At 37.9% G+C, this 23,354-nt stretch overlaps 1 pseudogene; it reads right to left on the minus strand.

Moving 5' to 3' along the window:
• Positions 1–2,379: 2,379 nt before the first annotated feature.
• On the minus strand, positions 2,380–2,946 carry LOC129033678 (mitochondrial carrier homolog 2-like; annotated as a pseudogene).
• Between the last annotated feature and the right edge of the window lie 20,408 nt (positions 2,947–23,354).

A 23,354-nucleotide genomic window follows, 5' to 3' on the forward strand; every position in this document is an offset into this window, starting at 1 on the left:
TGACTTTGTCAGAACATTCAGGCACATCCTACATAAGCAGAAGGAGTTTAGAGACAAGGCCCAGGTTGCCACTCACTCTATCAAACAGAGCGGTTTCCTGCCTGGCCAAGATCTGGGCCTGCATTTCCAAGACTTACAAGAAAGTGAAATAGAAATCATAGTTACCTTCTCCATAGCAACAGAAGGGCTGCTCCACATTTTTGTGTAGCAGCCATGGGCTTGTGGTTTGCCCTAACCCATGAGCCCCAGGAGAGGGCTCTGAAATGATCAGAGAGCTCCAGACTTTTCCTTACTCCCTTGATGCTGCTCCATGTATCCTGAGCACTGGTGGAAGTCTGAGAGTGGAAAAGAAATAAAAGAAGGAAGGAAGGGAGAAAAGGAGAAAGAGAGAGAGAGAGAGATGAAACACCATCTCTCTCTCTCTGTATTCAGCCAGAGAGATGCATACACCATGGTTTCTGCCCCTAAAGAACTATCAGACTAGTGGAGGTCACTTCTATGGATAGGGAGGTAGTGAGGAGTAGTCAGGAAAGACTTTATAAAGCTGCATCTTGCAGTTGGGTTGGGGGTCTCTATTACAGCGAATTTTTTCTCGCTTGTGAGGAGGAAAACAATAGGTGGAGAGTCAAGAGAATTTTAGTCCCAAAATGATCACCAAGAAGCCATTCAACCTTGATCAACTATCTTTACTACCTTCACAGCCTTAGTTGTGTCAGTAAAATAAACACATTGAACTAGCTTATTTCTGACATTCCTCTGTGTTTCATGATTTAAGACTCCACATTTAAAATCTTCTCAGCTGCTATTTATTTTAATAGGTCTCCCCAGTGATCTCAAGTAGCTTATAATCATGGCTTTTGAGGAAAAAAAAATACATTTATTTAAGTTACTTTGGTTGTGACATTTGTGCACTTTGCCCATTCTAATCAATATTTTCATGATTACGCTTACATTTGAATTATGCTACATACACATAAAGTAAGTCAGGTACACATTCTTTTCTGCACTGTGTTATTATCAGCACTCCCATTTTATAGATGAAAAAACTAAGAGTAAGAAAGAATAAAAAGCTTGCATACCCTAACTTGATAAGCGAAATAGGTTTTAGATAAAACTGCTTTCCAAGTACCTGATTCCAAAGCCAATAAAACTGCTTTCCAAGTACCTGATTCCAAAGCCAGGGTTCAGGCTGGGAAGCAAGTCTTTATCACCTTGAGAACAGAATGTTGTGATTTTTCTTTTTTGGGAATTTCTTTGAAAATCATCTCAATGCAACAATTCTTACAGAATATAAGAGTACAACTTTTCTTTGGCACAATCTCTGGGGAACTGATCATGTCTTTCTTACTGGTGGTGCTAGTACTATTGGAAAAACAGAGTCTGAAATCAGTTCTTTCATCCTATATCCAAATGATAACTAGTTTAAACTTTTTTCCCCCTTGAATGGGGACAAAATACTTCATTTTCTGATTTCTCCTTTTGAATGACTTTTTATCTAAAAACTAGAGAAGTACATTGAAACATTTTGCTATTTAAAATATTTCCTAAGTCTTCAGCTCCAGAATTGGGACTCTATTATACAGTTTGGGTTTTGTTGTTATTTTCTGTTCAAGATAAACCAAGCAATGGCTTAGAGAATTATTTCCCTGCTCACAGTATTTGTCTTGATCCCAACCACAAGACGAATAGCTGAAAAAAATTTTTTTTTCACTGATTCTAAGTCAGTTCTAGGCGTGTCTTCTCTGTGGCTCAGGAAGAGTTCCCGGCCCATCTCCCACTATTTACGTCAGGTGTTCTCTACGTTCAGCAACCCTAAGTCTTCACCTTCTCACTGGATGTCAGATTTTTAAAATAAATTCCTTTGAGTTGACGAACGCATTTTGTTTCATTTTTATTTATTACAGTGAAACTTCTATTTCTAATTAAATAAATAACACATCTTTATAATTTAAAAAATGAGCAATATACAAAAGTATAAGGACATAAGTGAAAAAAATCACATGAAATACAAACTTCTGAGGAATCTAACATTAACAAAAATTTTGTGGCCATCTTTTAATACATATCTTAATGCATTTTAACTAAATTGGGTATGCTACATACTATTTTTTATTATGACATTGTTATGTAATCTCTTACTCTTTGATTACCTCTTCCCTCCCTACAAATTCCTTACCTCTGCTATACTCCCAAATAACAAAGGGAAATAACTGCATGTGCATTTTCTTTTTGTTTAAATAAATTAAGGATTTTAAAAAATTTTTCCCAAGATTAAATGATTATTTAAAAATTGTGCCACAATATAAATAAGTCCACACTCTCTCCCTTAATTCTGTGCATCTGGGACTACAGAAAAGTCGGTGTTCCTGCCTTACATCTTCAAATTAACATTGTCAGGCAAGAATAAGTCTTCCCAAAACGGATATTCCAGAAAAACAAGCTATTTCCTTGGTTCATATTTCCCTTTTTGTGTAGCATGCACCAATAATCTATCGAAGAAGAATATCTTGGAGAGTAAGGAGGGCATTCACCAGCAAGACCACAGGTGTTGAAAGCCATAAGATTGGAGACAAGTACGAAGAGGTAGGTCAACATACTAGCAAAAAAATCCTGTGACAGCTTGAGAATAACTCTTCATTTCATTCCTGATAGAGACCCTGTCCAGGTATTGATGAGGTAGGCCAGTGAGTTACACAGCCACAAAGAAATTATGTCACCCAGGAGGCAAGGAACAAGACCCATGGAAAATCCTAGGATGCTCTCTACCCAATAGGTGGTTACCAAGGAGTCACAAAGTCCACAGTACTTGGATTCTCTGCTAATGACTTGTACCATAGATCTCAGAGTAATCACATAGAAGGAGTGTGTGATGAGGGTACAAGCAGAATGAGCGATCGTATCTTAAGTGGTCTCCTTGTTAACTATGTCAAAGGAAGATGAGACTTCTTTTTTTTTTTTAACTTTTAGGTTCAGGAGTAAATGTGAAGGTTTGTTATATGGGTAAATCGCATATCATGGGGTTTGGTCATCCAGGTGAAAAGCATAGTACCCAATAGGCAGTTTTTTGATGCTCACTCTCCTCCCACCCACTACCTCAAGTAGACCCTAGTGTTTGTTGTTTCCTTCTTTGTGTCCATGTATACTCAATGTTTAACTCTCATTTATAAGTGAGAATATGTGGTATTTGGTTTGCTATTCCGTGTTAATTTGCTTAGGATAGTGACCTCCAGCTCCATCCATGTTGCTGTAATGGATGTGATCTTGTTCTTTTTATGGCTGTGTAGTATTCCATGGTGTATATGTATCACATTTTCTTTAATCAGTCTACGATTGATGGCCATTTAGGTTGATTCCATCTCTTTGTTATTGAGAAGAGTGCTGCAAAGAACATATGTGTGCATGTGTCTTTATTGCAGAACAACTTATATTCCTTTGGGTATATACCCAATAATGGGATTTCTGGGTTGAATGGTAGTTCTATTTTAAGTTCTTTGAGAAATCACCAAACTGCTTGCCACAATGACTAAAATAATTTACACTCCCATCAGCAGTACATAGCATTCTCTTTTCTCCACAACCTCACCAGCATCTTTACTTTTTGACTTTTTATTAATAGCCATTCTGACTGGTGTGAGGTGGTATCTCATGGTACTTTTGATTTGCATTTCTCTAATGATTAGTGATGTGGAGCATTTTTTCATATACTTGTTGGCTGCGTGTATGGATTCTCTTGAAAGTGTCTGTTCATGTCCTTTGCCCAGTTTTGATGGGGTTGTTTTTTTTTTTTTGCTTGTAAAATTTGTTCAAGCTCCTTATATTAGTAGATTCTGGATATTAGACCTTTGTTGAATGCATAGTTTGCAAATGTTTTTTCCCATTCTGTAGGTTGTCTGTTTACTTTCTTGAGAGTTCTTTTTTTGTGCAGAAGCTCCTTAGTTTAATTAGGTCCCATTTGTCAAATTTTGCTTTTGTTGCAATTGGTTTTGGCATCTTCATCATGAAATCATCGCTAGGGGCCTATATCCAGAATGGTATTTCCTAGGTTATCTTCTAGGGTTTTTACAGATTTTCATTTTAGATTTAAGTATTTAATCCATCTTGAGTTGATTTTTATATATGGTGTAAGGAAGAGGTCCAGTTTCAATCTTCTGCATATGGCTAGCCAGTGATCCCAGCATCATTTATTGAATAGAACGTCTTTCCCCCATTGCTGTTTTTGCCAATTTTGTCAAAGATTAGATGGGTGTAGGTATGTGGCATTATTTCTGGGGTCTCTATTCTGTTCCATTGGTATGTGTGTCTGTTTAGGTAGCTGTACCATGCTGTTTTGGTTACTGTAGCCCTATAGTATAGTTTGAAGTCAGGTAATGTGATGCCTCCAGCTTTGTTCTTTTTGCTTAGGATTGCCTTGGCTATTTGGACTCTTTTTTGGTTACATATCAATTCTAAAATAGTTTTTTCTAGTTCTGTGAATAATGTCATTGGTAGCTTGATAGGAATAGGATCATTCGATCTGCACATTTCTTTGGGCATTATGGCAATTTTGACAATATTGATTCTCCCTATACATAAGCATGGAATATTTTTCCATTCGTTTGTCATCTCTGATTTCTTTGAGAAGTGTGTTGTAATTCTCATTGGAGAGGTCTTTCGCCCCCTTGGTTAGCTATTTTCCTAGGTATTTTATTCTTTTTGTGGCTATTGTAAGTGAGATTGCATTCTTGGTTTGGCTCTCAGCTTGGATATTGTTAGTGTATGGGAATGTTACTGATTTTTCTACATTGATTTTGTGTACTGAAACTTTGCTGAAATTGTTTATTAGATCAGGGAGCTTCTGGGTACAGACTAGGGGTTCTCTAGATATAGAATCATGTAGTCTGCAAACAGGGAAAATTTGACTTCCTGTTTTTGTTTTTGGATGCCTCTTATTTTTTTTCTCTTGCCTGGTTGCTCTGGCTAGGACTTCCAGTACAAGGTTGAATGAGAGTAGTGAGAGAGGACATCCTTGTCTTGTTTTGATTTTCAAGGGGAATGCTTCCAGCTTTTGCCTGTTCAGTATGATGTTGGCTGTGGGTTTGTCACAGATGGCTCTTATTGTTTTGAAGTATGTTCCTTCAATGCCTAGTTTGCTGAGGGTTCTTAACATGAAGGGATGTCGGATTTTATTGAAAGCATTTTCTGCATCCATTGAGATGGTCATATGTTTTTGTTTTTAGTTCTTTTTATATAAGTGCATCACATTAATTAGCTGCTGGATTCAGTTTGCCAGTATTTTGCTGAGTATTTTCGCATCTGTGTTCATCAAGAATATTGGCTGAAGTTTTCTTTGTGTGTGTGTGTGTGTGTCTCTGCCACGTTTTGGTATCAGGATGAGGCTGACCTCGTAGAATGAGTTAGGGAGGAGTCCTTCTTCAATTTTTTAGAATAGTTTCAGTAAGAATGGTACCAGCTCTTTTTTATACCTCTCGTAGAATTCAGCTATGAATCCATCTGGTCCTGGGCTTTTTCTGGTTGGTAGGCTTTTTATTACTGATTCAATTTGAAAACTCATTATTGGTCCATTCAAGGATTCAATCTCTTTCTGGTCTTTTTTTGGGAGGTTGTATGTTTCCAGGAATTTATCCATTTTTTTCTAGGTTTTCTAGCTTGTGCAAATAGAGGAGTTCATAAAAAAAATTCAACCGAGAATTTCATTTCCACCCAAACTAAGATTTATAAGTGAAGGACAAATAAGATCCTTTGCAGACAAGAAAATCCTAATTCCCTTAGTATTTATTTGTCTAAAAGGATCTTATTTCTTCTACTGAAACCATTTCTACTGAAACTATAATAATCTCTGAGGGTTTTTTTTTTTTTTGTATTTCTGTGGGGTCAGTAGTAATGTCCTCTTTGTCATCCTTGATTGTGCTTATTTGTATCTTCTCTCTTTTTTTCTTTATTAGTCTAGCTAGTAGCCTATCTATCTTGATGATTCTTTCAAAGAAGCAGCTCCTGGATTCATTGATCTTTTGTATGATTTTTCATGACTCAATTTCCTTCAGCTCTGCTCTGATTTTGGTTATTTCTTGTCTTCTGCTAGATTTGGAGTTGATTTGCTCTTGCTTCTCTAGTTCCTCTAGTTGTGATGCTAAGTCATTAATTTGAGATCTTTCTAACTTTTTGATATGGGTGTATAGTGCTATAAACTTCTCTTTTAACTGCCTTGGCTATGTCCAAGAGATTCTGGTATGTTGTATCTTTTTTTCTCATTAGGTTCAAATAATTTCTTGATTTCTGCCTTGATTTCATTATTTACCCAAAAGTCATTCAGGACACAGGTTGTTTAATTTCCATTTAATTGTATCATTTTGAGAGATTTTCTTAGCATTTATTTCTGTTTTTATTGTATTGTGGTTCAAGAGTGTGGTTGCTGTGATTTATTTTTTAAATATACTGAATATTGTTTTAGCCCCAATTGTGTGGTTGACTTTAGAGTATGTGGCATGTGCAGGAAAGAAGAATGTACATTTTGTTGTTTTCTGGGTGGAGAGTTCTGTAGATGTCTATAAGGTCCATTTAGTCAGGTGTAGAGTAAAGGTCCCAAATATCTTTGTAAGTTTTCTGTCTCAATGCTCTGCCTAAAACTGTCAGTCAGGTATTAAAGTCTCCCACTATTATTGTGTAGTTACCTAAATCTCTTTTTAGATCTCTAAGAACTTGCTTTATGAATCTGGGTGCTCCTGTGTTGGGTGCATACATATTTAGGGCAGTTAGGTCTTCTTGTTGAATTGACCCCTTTATTGAACTGACCCCTTTAACATTATATAATGTCCTTCTTTGTCTTTTTTTGATCTTTGTTAAAGTCTGTTTTGTCTGAAATTAGTACAGCAATAACTGCTTTTTTCTGTTTGCTTGGTAGATTTTTCTCCATCCCTTTGCTTTGAGCTTATGGGTATCATTACATGTGAGATGGGTTTCTTGAAGACAGCAAAACCTTGAGTTTTGCTTCTTTATTCAACTTGCCACTCTGTGGCTTTTAATTGGGGGCATTTATCCCATTTACATTCAAGGTTAGTATTGATATGTGTGAATTTGATCCTGTCATCATGTTGTTAGCTGGTTATTATGCAAAGTTGATTGTGTGGTTGTTCATAGTGTCACTGGTGTATATACTGAAGTGTGTTTTTGTAGTGGCTGATAATGGTCTTTCTATATTTAACACTCCCTTCAGAACCTCTTGTAAGGCAGGTTTGGTGGTAACAAATTTCCTTAGCATTTGCTTGTTTTAAAATTTGTCCTTCACTTATAAAGCTTAGTTTGGCTGGATATGAAATTCTTGGTTGAAAATTATTTTAATTAAAGATGCTTAATATAGGCCTCCAATCTCTTCTGCTTTATAGGGATTCTGCTGACAGGTCTGCTGTTAGCCTGATGGGTTCCCTTTGTAGATGACCTGCCCCTTCTCTCTAGTTGATTTACCATTTTTTCTTTCATTGCAATCTTGGAGAGTCTGAAGTGTATGTGTCTTAGACGTGGTCTTCTCGTTTAGTATTTCACAGGGATTCTCTGCATTTCCTGAATTTGAACATTGGCCTCTCTAGCAAGGTTGGGGAAATTTTCAGTTGTGATATCCTCAAATGTTTTCCAAGTTGCTTGGTTTTTCTCCCTTTCTTTCAGGGACACCAGTGAATCACAGATTGGATCTCTTTACGTAATTCCATATTTCTTGGAGATTTTTTGTTCATTCTTCTTTATTGTTTTTTATTTTTCTCTGATTATTTCAGAGAGCCAGTATTCATGCTCTGAGATTCTTCCCTCAGCTTGGTCTGTTCTGCTATTAATACTTGCAAATGCATTATGAAATTCTTATAGTGTGTTTTTTCAGCTTTATCAGATCACTTTGGTTCTTTCTTATAATGGCCATTTTATCTCTCAGCTTCTGTATTATTTTATTGTAATGCTTAGACATTTTGGATTGGGTTTTGACCTTCTCCTGCATGTCAATGATCTTTGTTCCTTCTATATTCTGAATTCTATTACTGTTATTTCAGCCATCTTGGCCTGGTTAAGAACCATTGCTGGGGAACTAGTGCTGTTGTTTGCAGGTAAGAAGACATGCTTCACTGAGCACAGTGACTCACTCCTGGAATCCCAGCACTTTGGGATGCCAAGATGGACAGATCACTTGAGGTCAGGGGTTCAAGACCAGCCTGGCCAACATGGCAAAAATCCATTTGAAACCCTGTCTCTACTAAAAATACAAAAATTAGCCAGGTTTGGCGGCACATGCATGTGGTCCCAGCTACTGAAGTGGCTGAGGCATGAGAATTATTTGAAACTGGAAGGCAGAGGTTGCAGTAAGCCATGATTCTGCCACTGCACTCCAGCCTGAGTGACAGAGCAAGACTCTGTGGAAAAAAAAAAAAAAAAGACACTCTTGCTTTTTGAATTGTCAGAGTTCTCACATGGGTTCTTTGTCATCTTCGTAGGCTGATGTTCCTTCAGTCTTTGAAGTTGCTGTCCTTTGGATTTTTTTATTCTATTTGATGTCCTTGGGGGTTGATTGTGGCATAAGCTGGAAGATTTTCGGGGGCCAAGGCTTAGTTCAGGACTCATGGACTGCTTGTTCTAATTCTGGGAGCCTGGTATTGGGCCCTTGACTTTGTTTTTAGCCTCTCATGTTTAGGAACCTGCTGCACTGAAGGAGCCAACGTGTTCCTGGTCCACTGGCCACAACATTCCAATAAGTGGTGCTGGCCAAAGTGCTTCATAGAGCAGTAGCAGTAGGATCTGTCCTCATTTGCACATGCCAGCAACAATGGCAGTGTGGTTGGGTACATGCTTTTTGGCTGCAGCAGGGGGTTGGTGGTTGCAGGGGTGCTGGCCTCCATGTGGGTGTTTGCAAAGGCAGCATCTGCAGTGGCAGCAATGGCAACACAGAACAGGGGAAGGGCCAGGATGTCCCTCCAGCATCCACATGTGCACTCATACCAGTGGCAGTGTTAGCACAGGAGCGGGGAACTAGTGGGCACAGGAGCGGGGCACTGTTGGGCACAGGACTATGTGTGCCTTCTATGTGCATGTTCATGTAGGCAGCTGTGGCAGCACAGGGTGCAGGGTGAGTCCACTGGTGACCATGCATAGTTCACCCTGACAGCAGTGTTGGTGAAGGGGTGGGGTGCCAGCAAGTGTAGGGCTGTCTGTCTGTGTGCCTGCAAATGCTCTGATGGCAATGCCAGCACAGTGCGGGGGATGGGGGGCGAGGTGCACTCATGCTGGCATCAGTGGCCTGGCAGGGTCTACATGCTCCCATACACTGGTAGAGAAGTGGAGGCAATGTCTGCCCCTGCACACTCGTGCTGGCAAAACAATTTGGGCATTGGCTATGGGTGACTGCGTACAGGCAAAGTGGCATGGGGGAGGCTGCAGCTGGGGAGGGGTGCAAGCAGACTGGTGCTGCTCTGCTGAAGCTCTCTGCCAGTAAGTCACAATCTACCAGTGCAGGAACTATGCTGGGAGCCCCCCAAAATGCACACCATGTGAGCATCCAAGGCTGCAGTGCAAGCAGGTGCAGCCATGCTGTGGCCCCAAGAGAGACCAGCAGACCAAAGGGTGCTCAGGTCAGACCAGCCCCATCTCAAGGGCAAGACTGCCCTGCACTGTTCAGGTCTGACAGTTCCCCTTGGGCTAAGGTCTCCTAGGGGAACAAGGTGAGCCTTGGGGATGGTCATCCCTGGCTGTACTCCACTACAGATGCTCCCATATCAAACCATCTGGGCTCCACATAGGCTGGAGTTCTGCCCCTACCACTTCTCCAAGCAGCTCTCTCTGCCAGCTCAAGTGTCCACGGGGATCATGGCATCTCCTGTTGCCACGATTACAGAGACCTGTGGCAAGAGTGGGTTGCTCCTTGCCTATTCAACTCACTTATTCCCCAAGAGTTGTTGGGGGCTAGGAATGAGTCCCAGTGCTGTTCCAAGCTTCACCTCCCTTCAGCCTAGCATCTGTATCTTCCCTCCATTCACTCTCAATGTCTTCCCTCTGAAGGTCTGCTAGAAGTGCGCCCAGTCTGCCTGATGTCCTGATCCATCAGTGGCAAATGTTTCTCCTGACTGTGTCTACTCAACCATCTTAAGTTGCTCTCCCTGAAAATTCTTTATATAGTCAATTATGTTTCTCTATTATTTTATAATTTCTGAGTTTGCTATATTGGTGAAAATGGTAACCTCAGCCTTGGAGTTGCACATGTAATCTCCTATGTTTTCTAATATTAAAAATTTTTTTTTTCTCACTTATCTTTCATGCATCTGAAATTTTTATAGAGACGTCTAATTCATTATTTTTGGATTATGTGGATTATAATCCAAAATAGCACATATGGATTGCCAATTTTTCTAGTACCATTTATTAAGAAACTATTCTTTTCCACTAGGTTGGAATGCCATTGTTTTCATATATTAAATTCACTCGGTCCCCCATTCCATGTTGGCCAAATAGGAACAGCTCCAGTCTGCAGCTCCCAGCATGATCGATGCAGAAGATGGGTGATTTCTGCATTTCCAACTGAGGTACCTGGTTCATCTCATTGAGACTGGTTGGACAGTGGGTGCAGCCCACAGAGGGCGAGCTGAAGCAGGTCAAGGTGTCGGGGGATTTCCAACGCACAAGGGGTGGGGGGATTTCCTTTCCTAGCCAAGGGAAACCATAACAGACTGTAAGTGAAAAAAACGGGACACTCCTGCCCCAATATTGCACTTTCCCATGGTCTTAGCAACCGGCAGACCAGGAAGTTCTCTTCCATGCCTGGCTCAGTGGGTCCCACACCCACGGAGCCTTGCTCACTGCTAGCGCAGCAGTCTGAGATAGACCTGCGGGGGTGCAGCCTGGCTGGGGGAGGGGCGTCTGCCATTGCTGAGGCTTCAGTAGGTAAACAAAGTGGCCGGGGAAGCTCTAACTGGCAGAGCTCACTGCAGCTCAGCAAGGCCTGCTGCCTCTATAGACTCCACATCTGTGGGCAGGGCATAGCTGAACAAAAGGCAGCAGAAACTTCTGCAGAAACTTCTGTAGACTTAAACGTCCCTGTCTGACAGATGTGAAGAGAGCAGTGGTTCTCCCAAACCAGTGTTTGAACTCTGAGAATGGATAGACTGCCTCCTGAAGTAGGTCCCTGACCCCCATTTAGCCTAACTGGAAGACAACTCCCAGTAGGGGCCAACAGACACCTCATACAGGCGGGTGGTACTCTGGGATGAAGATTCCAGAGGAAGGATCAGGCAGCCATATTTTCTGTTCTGCAATATTTGTTATTCTGCAGCATCCGCCGGTGATACCCAGGCAAACAGGGTCTAGAGTGGACCTCCAGCAAATTCCAACAGACCTGCAGCTCAGGGACCCAACTGTTAGAAGGAAAACTAACAAACAAAAAGGAATAACATCAACATCAATGAAAAGGACATCCACACCAAAACCCCATCTGTAGGTCACCAACATCAAAGACCAAAGGTAGATAAAACCGCAAAGATGGGAAGAAACCAGAGCAGAAAAACTGAAAATTCTAAAAACCAGAGCGCCCCTTCTCCTCCAAAGGATCACAGCTCCTTGGCCAGCAACGGAACAAAGCTGGACGGAGAATGACTTTGATGAGTTAACGAACGTAGGCTTCAGAAGGTTGGTAATAACAAACTTCTCTGAGCCAAAGGAGCATGTTCAAACCCATGGCAAGGAAGCTAAAAACCTTGAAAAAAGGTTAGACAAATGGCTAACTAGAACAAACAGTGTAGAGAAGACCTTAAATGACCTGATGGAACTGAAAACCATGGCATGAGAACTACATGACGAATGCACAAGCTTCAATAGCCAATTCGATCAAGTGGCAGAAAGGGTATCACTGATTGAAGATCAAATTAATGAAATAAAGCAAGAAGAGAAGTTTAGAGAAAAACGAGTAAAAACAAACAAACAAAGCCTCCAAGAAATATGAGACCATGTGAAAAGACCAAACCTATGTTTGACTGGTGTACCTGAAAATGACGGGGAGAATGGAAACAAGTTGGAAAACACTCTGCAGGATATTATCCAGAAGAACTTCCCCAAACTAGAAAGGCAGGCCAACATTCAAATTCAGGAAATACAGAGAACACCATAAAAAGAAGAGCAACCACAAGACACATAATTGGCAGATTCACCAAGGTTGAAATGAAGGAAAAAATGTTAAGGGCAGCCAGAGAGAAAGGTCGGGTTACCCATAAGGGGAAGCCCATCAGATTAACAGCGGATCTCTCAGCAGAAACCCTACAAGCCAGAAGAGAGTGGGGGCCAATATTCAACATTCTTAAAGAAAAGAATTTTCAACCCAGAATTTCATATACAGCCAAACTAAGCTTCATAAGTGAAGAAGAAATAAAATCCTTTACAGACAAGCAAATGCTGAGAGATTTTGTCACCACCAGGCCTGCCTTACAAGAGCTCCTGAAGCAAGCACTAAACATGGAAAGGAACGACTGGTACCAGCCACTGCAAAAACATGCCAAATTATAAAGACCATTGATGCTATGAGGAAACTGTATCAATTAACGGGCAAAATAACCAGCTAACATCATAATGACAGGATCAGATTCACATATAACAATATTAACCTTAAATGTAAATAGGCTAAATGCCCCAATTAAAAGACACACACTGGCAAATTGGATAAAGAGTCAAGACCCACTGGTGTGCTGTATTCAGGAGAACCAGCTCACATGCAGAGACACGCATAGGCTCAAAATAAAGGGATGGAGGAAGATCTACCAATCAAATGGAAAGCAACAAAAAGCAGGGGTTGCAATCCTAGTCTCTAGTAAAGCAGACTTTAAACCAACAAAGATCAAGAGAGACAAAGAAGGCCATTACATAATCATAAAGGGATCAATTCAACAAGAAGAGCTAAGTATCCTAGGTATATGCGCACCCAATACAGGAGCACCCAGATTCATAAAGCAAGTCCTTAGAGACCTACAAAGAGTAGGTCTCTAATGAGGCAGAAGGTTAACAAGGATATCCAGGACTTGAACTCAGCTCTGCACCAAGCAGACCTAATAGACATCTACTGAACTCTCCACCCCAAATCAACAGAATATACATTATTCTTAGCACCACATCGCACTTACTCTAAAATTGACCACATAATTGGAAGTAAAGCACTTCTCAGCAAATGTAAAATAATACAAATCACAACAAATTGTCTCTCAGACCACAGTGCAATCAAATTAGAACTCAGGATTAAGAAACTCACTCAAAACTGTGCAACTACATGGAAACTGAACAACTGCTCCTGATAGACTACTGGGTAAATAACGAAATGAAGGCAGAAATAAAGGTTTCTTTGAAACCAACGAGAACAAAGACACAACATACCAGAATCTCTGGGACACATTTAAAGCAGTGTGTAGAGGGAAATTTATAGCACTAAATGCCCACAAGAGAAGGCAAGAAAGATCTAAAATTGACACCCTAACATCATAATTAAAAGAACTAGAGAAGCAAGAGCAAACTAACTCAAAAGCTAGCAGAAGGCAAGAAATAATTAAGATCAGAGCAGAACTGAAGGAGACAGAGACACAAAAAAACCCTTCAAAAAAATCAATGAATCCGGGAGCTGGTTTTTTGAAAAGATCAACAAAATTGATAGACTGCTAGCAAGACTAGTAAAGAAGAAAAGACAGAAGAATCAAATAGATGAAATAAAAAATGATAAAGGGGATATCACCACTGATCTCACAGAAATACAAACTACCATCAGAGAATACTATAAACAGCTCTACACAAGTAAACTAGAAAATCTAGAAGAAATGGATACATTCCTGGACACATACTCCCTCCCAAGACTAAACCAGGAAGAAATAGAATCCCTGAATAGGCCAGTAACAGGCTCTGAAATTGAGGCAATAATTAATAGCCTACCCACCAAAAGAAGTCCAGGACCAGACGGATTCACAGCCAAATTCTACTGGAGGTACAAAGAGGAGCTGGTACCATTCCTTCTGAAACTACTCCAATCAGTATAAAAAGAAGGAATCCTCCCTAACTCATTTTATGAGGCCAGCATCATCCTGATACCAAAGCCTGACAGAGACACAACAAAAAAAGAGAATTTTAGACCAATATCCCCGATGATCATCAATGCAAAATCCTCAATAAAATACTGGCAAACTGAATCCAGCAGCACATCAAAAAGCTTATCCACCACGATCAAGTTGGCTTCATCCCTGGAATGCAAGGCTGGTTCAACATACGCAAGTCAATAAACATAATGTATCATGTAAACAGAACCAACGACAAAAACCACATGATTATCTCAATAGACGCAGAAAAGGCCTTTGACAAAATTCAACAGCACTTCAAGCTAAAAACTCTCAATAAACTAGGTATTGATGGAATGTATCTCAAAATAATAAGAGCTATTTATGACAGACCCACAGCCAATATCATACTGAATGGGCAAAAACTGGAAGCATTCCTTTGGAAAACCAGCACAAGACAAGGATGCCCTCTCTCACCACTCCTATTCAATGTAGTGTTGGAAGTTCTGGCCAGGGCAATCAGGCAGGAGAAAGAAATAGAGACTATTCAATTAGGAAAAGAGGAAGTCAAATTGCCCCTTTTGCAGATGACATGATTGTGAATTTAGAAAACCCCATTGTCTCAGCCCAAAATCTTCTTAAGCTGATAAGCAACTTCAGCAAAGTCTCAGGATACAAAATCAAGGTGCAAAAATCACAAGCATTCCTATACACCAATAACAGGCAAACATCCAAATCATGAGTGAACTCCCATTCACAATTGCTACAAAGAGAATAAAATACCTAGGAATCCAACTTACAAGGGATGTGAAGGACTTCTTCAAGGAGAACTACAAACACTGCTCAACTAAATAAAAGAGGACACAAACAAATGGAAGAACATTCCATGCTCATGGATAGGAAGAATCAATATCGTGAAAATGGCCATACTGCCCAAGAATTTATAGATTCAATGCCATCCCCATCAAGCTACCAATGACTTTCTTCACAGAATTGGAAAAAACTACTTTAAAGTTCATATGGAACCAAAAAAGAGCCCGCATTGCCAAGACAATCATAAGCAAAAAGAACAAAGCTGGAAGCATCACGCTACCTGACTTCAAACTATACTACAAGGCTACAGTAACCAAAACAACATGGTACTGGTACCTAAACAGAGATACAGACCAATGGAACAGAACAGAGTCCTCAGAAATAATACCACACATCTATAACCATCTGATCTTTGACAAACCTGACAAAAACAAGAAATGGGGAAAGGATTCCCTATTTAATAAATGGTGCTGGGAAAACTGGTTGGCCATAGGTAGAAAACTCAAACTGGATCTCTTCCTTATGCTTTATACAAAAATTAATTCAAGATGGATTGAAGACTTGAATGTTAGACCTAAAACCATAAAAACCCTAGAAGAAAACCTAGGCAATACCATTCAGGACATAGGCATGGGCAACTACTTCGTAACTAAAACACCAAAAGCCATCACAACAAAAGCCAGAATAGACAAATGGGATCTAATCAAACTAAAGAGCTTCTGCACAGCAAAAGAAACTACCATCAGAGTGAACAGGCAACCTACAGAATGGGGAGAAAATCTTTGCAATCTACTCATCTGACAAAGGGCTAATATACAGAATCTAAAAAGAATTTAAACAAATTCACAAGAAAAAACAACCCCATCAAAAAGAAGGCAAAGGATATGAACAGACACTTCTCAAAAAAAGACATTTATGCAGCCAACAGACACATGAAAAAATGCTCATCATCACTGGTCATCAGAGAAATGCAAATCAAAACCACAATGAAATACCATCTCATGCCGGTTAGAATGGCAATCATTAAAAAGTCAGGAAACAACAGATGCTAGAGAGCATGTGGAGAAATAGGGACACTTTTACACTGTTGGTGGGAGTGTAAATTAGTTCAACCATTGTAGAAGACAGTGTGGTGATTCCTCAAGGTTCAAGAACTAGAAATACCTTTTGACCCAGCGATCCCATTACTGGGTATATTCCCAAAGGATTATAAATCATGCTACTATAAAGACACATGCACAAGTATGTTTACTGCAGCACTATCCACAATATCAAAGACTTGGAACTAACCCAAATGTTTGTCAATGATAGACTGGATTAAGAAAATGTGGCACATATGCACCACGGAATATTATGCAGCCATAAAAAGGATGAGTTCATGTCATTTGCAGGGGCATGGATGAAGCTGGAAACCATCATTCTCAGCAAACTGTCACAAGGACAGAAAAACCAAACACCACATGTTCTCACTCAAAGGTGGGAATTGAACAATGAGAACACTTGGACACAGGGCAGGGAACATCACACGCTGCGGCCTGTTGTGGGGTGGGGGACTGGGGGAGGGATAGCATTAGGAGAAATACCTAATGTAAATGATGAGCTGATGGTGCAGTAAACCAACGTGGCACATGTATACCTATGTGTCAAGCCTGCACGTTGCGCACATGTACCCTAGAACTTAAAGTATAATAAAAATAAATAAATAAATAAATTCACTCATATATCAACATCTATTTCTGGGCTCTTATCTTTCATTGATTTTTTATTTTAATTTTTTAACAATGTGAGGCAAACTTCCTGAACATTATCTAATTTCATAATAATCTTGGCCATTCTCAGGCACTTATTCTTCTATAGCAATGTTAACATGATCCCCCATACCAACTCTTCAAAACAAAAACAAATGAGAATTGATTGAATTGATATTTTGAGTGATATTAAGTCTTCTTTTCCAAGAACATGGTACATTTCAGTTTGATCAGATTTTGTCTTTCATTAAGGTTTGATACTTCTCTGAGCATACATTCTACACCATTTATGCCAGATTTATTTCAAAAATTTTGTAATTTGTATCATGATGTGTATAGAATCATTTCTTACAGTTTGTTGTAACTCGTAGATAAGTCTATTAACTTTGCATATTTATCTTTTATTAAGCTACTCTATTAAATCTATTACTAGCTAGTAGTTCTTTTACTAAACTCTGTTTGTGATATGTATACAATAATGTTATCAATTGAGGCTAATTCTATTTTTGTAATATTTATTATTTTTATTTTACTTTTGAATTTACTTGAACTTCCAAAACAGTGTTGATTTTAATGGAAATGGCTTTAGTGTTATACCACCAAGAGTGATGTTAGTTTTTGGTAAATAATTTGGTGTTAGTTTTTATAAGTAATTTTTATTATATTTAAGGAGTTTCTTATATTCCCAGCTTTAACTATAGCTTTTATTAAGAATAGCTGCTGAATTTTATTGTGATTTTTGAAATTTATTACAATTATCATAACATTTTTCCCCTTTAATGTGCTCATTAATCAATTACATTTATAAATATCAGGCACAGGACCACCTATGCATTCCTAGAATAAACCCTACTTGATCATAAAATAATCTTCTTTTGAGGTACTGCTGGATTCTAATGGATAATATTTTATATATCATTTTTATATTTGTCTTGACAAATGAGATTGGTGTCTAGCACGTTCATTTTTTCCATCATTTAATAAAGTTATTTTGCTAAGGTTATATTTATGTCATAAAATAAATTACAAACACTTTCTTTCTCTAAATGGTTTGGAATAGTTTTAATAATATTGGAATTATCTTTTTAAAACATATTAAATAAAACTCAGCTTTGAAACTATGTGGCAGATTTCAGATCAATTTTATATAATCTCTTCTTTTATAATTGGTTTAAATTTTCTATGTCTTGAGTCAGGATTGGTAGCTTATATTTTGCTATGAAATAATTCATTTTGAATTGCATGAAAATGAAATTACAATTTATCAAAATTTGTGGAATGTAGCTAAAGTATTGCTTGGGGAAATGTATACCATTGAAAGCTTATACAGTCATGCATCACTTAACAACAGAGACACATTCTAAGAAATGCATCATTAGGCAATTTCATTGTAGTGTAAACATCACAGAGTGTACATAAATCTAAATAGTATAGCCTACTACATACCTAGGCTATATAGCATAGCCCATTGCTCCTAGGCTACAAACCTGTACAGCATGATACTGCACTGAATACTGTAGGCAATTGTAACACAATGGCATTTATGTATCTAAACATATGTAAACATAGAAAAGGTACAATGAAAATATAGTATAAAAGATTTTTAAAATGGCATACCTGTGTAGGGCACTTACCATGAATAGAGCTCACAGGACTGGAAGTTGCTCTGGGTGAGTCAGTGAGTGAGTGGTGGTAAATGTAATGGCCAAGGATATTATTGTACACAACTGTAGACTTTATAAACAGTGTACGCTTAGACTACACCAAATTTATTTTAAAATATTTTTCAATAATAAACTTAGGTTACCATATCTTTTTTTGCTTTATAAGCTTTTAATCTTTTTAACTTTTGACTTTTGTAATAACACTTAGCTTAAAACACAAACACATTGTACCACTATACAAAAGTATTTTCTTTATCCTTATTCTATAAGCTTTTTTCTATTTCTTTTTTACTTTTTAACTTTTTTGTTAAAAACTAAAACACAAACACACAAACACTTAGTTTTGTTAAAATCTAAGACACATCAGCCTAGGCCTACACAGCCTCAGAATCAATATCACAGTCTTCCAGTTTCATAACTTGTCCTACTGGAAGGTCTAGAGGGACAGTAACAGGCATAGAGAGCTGCTATCTTCTATGAAAACAATGCCTTCTTCTGGGGTATCTTCTGAAGATCATGCCTGAGCCTATTTTACAGTTAAGTTTTTTTTAAATAGGAGTACACCCTAACATAATGAAAAAGAGTATAGTATAGTAAACACAAAAATCACTAACATGGCCATTCATTATTAAGTATTATGTACTATACATAGTTGTATTGCTATACTTTTACACTACTGGCAACACAGTACGTTTGTTTACATCAGCATCACAACAAACACATGAACAATATGTAGTGCTATGCCCTTAAAATGGCTACATCACTAGGCAAGAGGAATTTTTCAGTTCCATTATACTCTTATGGGACTATTGAAGCATATTGACCAAAATGTTGTTATGCAGCACGACTGTATTAGAAAAGAAGAAAAGTCTCAAATCACTAATCTAAGCTTCCACCTTAAGAAATTAGAGAGGAGCAAATGCCAACTCAAAGAAAACAGGAAAAAGACATAATAAAGAGCAGAAATAAATGAATTTTTAAAAAAGAAAAAAAAATCAATGAAACCAAAAGCTATTTTTAAAAAATTGTCAGTGAAACTGATAAATTTCTAGCTGGTTTGAGGAAGAAAAAAGAGGAAAGGACAAAATTATTGATAAAAATGAGGGCCATCACTGCAAAGTCCACAGACATTAAAAAACACAAAACAACAACAAAAGCCCACAACACTAAGAGAATATTATGAAAAATTCTATGCCTACACATTTGAGAACTAAGATAAAAATTAACCAAATTCTTGAAAAGCACAAGTTATTAAAACTAAATTAAAGGAATAGATAACTGAAAGTACCCTATGTTTATTAAAGGAGTTAAAGTTGTCATTGAAAGTCCTTTCAGCAACAGTAAACAAAAAAACTTTAGGCCCAGATAGTGTCAACTAATAAATTCCACCAAATACTTGTGGATGAAATATTATTTCTACACGATATCATTCACAAAATAGAAGAGATCAATTTCTAACTCATTTAATGAAGCTAGTATTACCATAATTTAAAAACCAGATAAAGACATTACATGTAAAGAAAACTGAAGATCTTGGTCCCTCATGAATGTAGATGCAAATATCATCAACAAGCTATTAACAAATCAAATATTACATTGCATAAAAAGGGCACTATATCACAACCAAGTGGGATTTATCTCTGGAATGCAAGGCTGATTTGCCACATTAACAAACTGAAGCAGGAAAAATCACCTGATTAAATAGTTTAAAAAATTGAACAATATTCAACATCCATTCATGGTAAAGACTCTGATTAGACTTGGATAAAAAGAAAATTTACATAACATGATCAAGGACACCTGTATGAATCCTACACAAACATAATATTTAATGGTGAAAAATTGAATATCTTCCCCTCCCCTAAGATCAGAAACAAAGCAAGGATGTCATCTCTCACCACTTCTATTCAACACCATACTGACAGTCTTAGCCAGTAAGACTTAAAAGGAAAAAAATAAAGCACATAGTTTGGAAAGAAAGAAATAAAACTCTCTGTAACCACAGTTCCCAAGATTTCTTATGCAGAAGATTCTAAAGAATCTTAAAAAAAACCCCACACATTTTAAAACTGTGAGTTTTCCAAAACACAAGTCAATTTTAAAAACTCAATTGTATTTCTATATACTAACAGTAAATAATTAGAATTTAAAATAAAAATCACTACATTTAATTATACCAAAAAAGAAAAATATACTTATGTATAATTATGTAACAAATTATGTGCAGAACTCGATGCTGAAAACCAGAAAATATTCGTGAAAGAAATCAAAGAATACCCAAACAAATGAAGAGATGTATCATGTTCATGGATTGAAAGATTTAATACTGTTAAAAAATATATTTCCCCCAATTTGGTCCCAGCCAAAACCCCAGTAAGCTTTTACACAGATATCCCCAAAATGATTCTAAAATATATATACAAAAACTGTGGAATCTAACAGCAAAAACAATTTTAAAAAAGAACAAGTTGGAGAACTTACACTATCTAACTTCAAGAATTATTGTAGAGCTATAATAATCAAATCAGCGTGATATTAGTGAAAGATCAATGAAACCAAAGACAGAGTTCCAAAATAGACCTATGCAAATATAGTCAACTGATTTTTTACAATGATACAAACACAATTTAATGGAGCAAAAATAATATTTTAGCAAAGAGTGCAGAACAATTGGATATCCACATGCAAAACAATGAACTTTGACCTGAATCTTATAAACCTTATATAAAAATTAACTCAAAAGTGATCTAGATCCAAATGCAAATGGTAAAACTGCAACTTCTAGGAGACATCAGAGATTTTGGATTGGCAAAGCATTTTAAAAATATAGCAGTAACCACTAGACCAACCTTACAAGAGATCCCTAAGTAATTTCTAAACATGAAAATGAAATAATGATATCTGCTACCACAAAAACATGCTTAAGTACACAGCCCACAGACCCTATAAAGCAAGCACATAATGGAAACTACAAAGCAACCAACTAACAACTTCAAAGCAACCGGCTAATAACTTCATGATAGGATCAAAACCTCACATATCAATATTAACCTTGAATGTAAATGGTCTAAACACCCCACTTAAAAGGCACGGAGTGGAAAGTTGGATTAAAAAAACAAGACCTGGCCGGGCACGGTGGCTCATGCCTGTAATCCCAGCACTTTGAGAGGCTGAGGCGGGCAGATCATGAGGTCAGGAGATCAAGACCATCCTGGCTAACACAGTGAAACCCCGTCTCTACTAAAAATACAAAAAATTAGCCAGGCATGGTTGTGGGTGCCTGTAGTCCCACCTACTCAGGAGGCTGAGGCAGGAGAATGGCGTGAACCTGGGAGGCAGAGCTTGCAGTGAGCCGAGATAGTGCCACTGCACTCCAGCTTGGGTGACAGAGCAAGACTCCGCAAAAAAAAAAAAAAAAAAAAAAGACCAATCTGTCTGCTGTCTTCAGGAGACCCATCTCACATATAATGATACCCATAGGCTCAAAATAAAAGGTTGAAGAAAGATCTGTCATGACAACAGAACACAAAAAGGAGCAGGGGTCACTATTCTTATATCAGATAAAACAGACTTTAAACCAACAAAAGTCAAAAGGAACAAAGAATGGCATTATATAATGATAAAGGATTCAATTCAACAAGAAGACTTTGTCAAAATACTTACACACCCTACACTGGAATAGCCAGATTCATAAAAGGAGTACTTCTAGACCTACAAGAAGTCATAGACAGCCACAAAATAATAGTGGCGGACTTCAACACCCAACTGACAACATTCTGCCTTACTTCATCAAGGCAGAAAACTCACAAAGAAACTTTGGACTTAAAAATCTGACGTTTGACCAATTAGATCTGGTAGATATCCACAGAATACTCCACCCATCAACCACAGAATACACATTCTTTTCATCTACACACAGAACATACTCCAAGATTGACCACAGGCTTGGCCATAAAGAATGTTTCAATAAATTTTTTTTTTTTTGAGACGGAGTCTCACTGTCGCCCAGGCTGGAGTGCAGTGGCATGATCTCGGCTCGAAATCATACCAACCATACTCTCGGATCTCAGTGCAATTAAAATAGAGATCAATACCAAGATCTTTTAAAACCACATGATTACATGGCAATTAAACAAATTCCACCTGAATGATTTTTGGGTAAACAACAACATTAAGGCAGAAATCAAAAAATTCTTTGAAAGAAATGAAAACAGAGACACAACATACCAAAATCTCTAAGATGCAGCAAAAGCACTGCTAACAGGAAAACATGAGAAAGACCTCAAATTAACAATCTAACATCACACAGAGAAACTAGGAAAACAAGAATAAACTCACCTCAAAGCTAGCAAAAGACAACAAATAACTAAAATCAGAGCAGAAGTGAACAAAATTGAAACCCAAAAATCCATATAAAAAAATCAGTGAAACCAAAAGTGTGTTTTTTGAAATAATAAACAAGATTGCTAGACTGCTAACTAGATTGACAAAGAAAAGAGAGAAAAATCAAATAAACACAACCAGAAACAACAAAGTTGACATTACAACCTATCCCACAAAATACAAAAGATCATTAGATACTATTATGAACACCTCTATGCATACAAACTAGAAAATCTAGGGAAAATGGTAAATTCCTGGAAGCACACAACCTCCTACTATTGAATCAGGAAGAAATTGAAACCCTGAACAGACTAATATCAAGTTCCAAAATTGAATCAGCAAGAAAAACCTACCAATCAGAAAAGCCCTGAACAAAGTAGGATTCACATCCAAATTCTACCAGATGTACAAAGAAGAGCTGGTACCAATCTTACTGAAACTCTTCCAAAAGGTGAGGAGTGACTCCTCCTTAACTCATTCTATGAAGCCAGCATCACCTTGATACTAAAACCTGGCAAAGACACAGTGAAAAAAGAAAACTGCAGGCCAATAACCCTGATGATGCAAAAATGCTCAACAAAGTACTAGCAAACCAAATCCAGCAGCACATCAAAAAATTAGTTCACCATGATCAAGTAGACTTCATTCCTGGGATGCAAGACCAGCTCAACAAACACAAATCAATACATGCATAATAAACAGAAATA

Source organism: Pongo pygmaeus, chromosome 2 (assembly GCF_028885625.2).
Source record: "Pongo pygmaeus isolate AG05252 chromosome 2, NHGRI_mPonPyg2-v2.0_pri, whole genome shotgun sequence".
Taxonomy (NCBI): domain Eukaryota; kingdom Metazoa; phylum Chordata; class Mammalia; order Primates; family Hominidae; genus Pongo; species Pongo pygmaeus.